This window comes from Aptenodytes forsteri, unplaced genomic scaffold (genome assembly GCF_000699145.1).
Source record: "Aptenodytes forsteri isolate BGI_AS27 unplaced genomic scaffold, ASM69914v1 Scaffold43, whole genome shotgun sequence".
NCBI lineage: Eukaryota > Metazoa > Chordata > Aves > Sphenisciformes > Spheniscidae > Aptenodytes > Aptenodytes forsteri.
The window spans coordinates 895,206-896,790 of record NW_008794122.1 but is presented as its reverse complement, the minus strand read 5'-3'; positions in this window follow the sequence as shown (position 1 = coordinate 896,790).

The following is a 1,585-nucleotide window of genomic DNA, read 5'->3' as shown; positions in this document are numbered from 1 at the left end:
AAAACTGGGGAAAGCTGGCCGGGGGGGCCGCTGCTCGGGGACTGGCTGGGCATCTGTCAGCGGGTGGTGAGCAATTGCATTGTGCATCACTTATTTTGTATATTCTTATCATCATCATTATTATTATTTTCCCTTCCTTTTCTGTCCTATTAAACTGTCTTTATCTCAACCCACAAATTTTATTTTTTTTTTTTTTTCCAATTCTCTCCCCAATCCCACTGGCATGGGCAGGGAGTGAGCAAATGGCTGTGTGGTGTTTAGCTGCCTGCTGGGTTAAACAACAACAGGTTGGTTTTCTTACCCAAAATTTTCATGGTTATTCTGTGATTATGGTTTCATCCACCAGATGTTCATCATTTTTGGTGTTATCAGTGTGGTTTTGGGGTTGGTGGTTTGTTTTGTTTTTTTTTTTGGTGGGGTTTGGGGTTTTTTTTGGCAAGTATCCTCTCAAACAGCTTTGAGTATTCCACTCATATACACCGTTTACATTCACATTCCTACCTTATCAGATATTGTTACCCAGGCTGTTTTACCAAGGGAAAGCCATTAGGGTTCCTCCACAAAGGTATACTGCTTCTAGTTTATATGCCACCACAACATTGTTACAAAAGCAGCCTGAACTCAGGTTGCATACAGAACCCATCTGTCTTAGTGAAATATTGAGGTTTGATGACAAAGGACCTTCCAGATCTCTGCAGACAGCTTAAATGACAGAATGACACCATATATCCTACACTTAAGCTGTACATGTATGCGTGGGTTCTTTTTGTGTAGTTAACCATGTTCAAATTCTGTTCTTCCAGGCCCTCTAAATAACAACATTTGCTTGTGGCTTGCATCAACACAGCATGAGATGAGGTTTAATGTGTAGTTTTTTCCCACAGGTTGATATCAAAAATGCACAACTAATTTTTAAGGTCATCTTCCAGATGTGTTAGAAGCAGGGAAAATAACACTTAGAAGCAGCTATGTCTTCAGCTGTTGAAAGGGTAGCTGCTTGGGGATTTGCTTTCTACAGTTAACTTCATGCATAAGTGATTTGTTTTTATTATTTTTTTTCTCAGTACCAATAGTACACACATTCTATTTCTTCTCTGTGTTTTATGACAGCTATGATTATGAGCCTATGTAGCCTCAATTTCAACTGTGTTTTATTTCTACTTAGTATATCTGAATTCATTTTACCAGAGTAATGTGAAGTAAACATAATGAGGAGGTTTACGTTATTCTCAAAGACTGGTCTGTGGAAAATTTGTGAATGTAGCATATGTCTTGCCCTACTTATACATCTTCTGGACAGATACTGTGTGAAAAACAAACCTGCAGTATTCTTCAAGGTATGTGGGTCTTTGCTGTCTTGAGACAATATAATCTTGTGCACTATTGCCAGTGCTTAGTGGAAGTGTGTGTGCGTGTAAGATGTCTGGTAGGACTGTATTTCCTCGGGTGAGGAATTGGTTAGATGGTCGCATCCAGAGGGTAGTGGTCAACGGCTCAATGTCCAGATGGAGGCTGGTGATGAGTGGCATCCCGCAGGGGTCCGTATTGGGACCAGTACTGTTTAATATCTTCACAATGACATAAG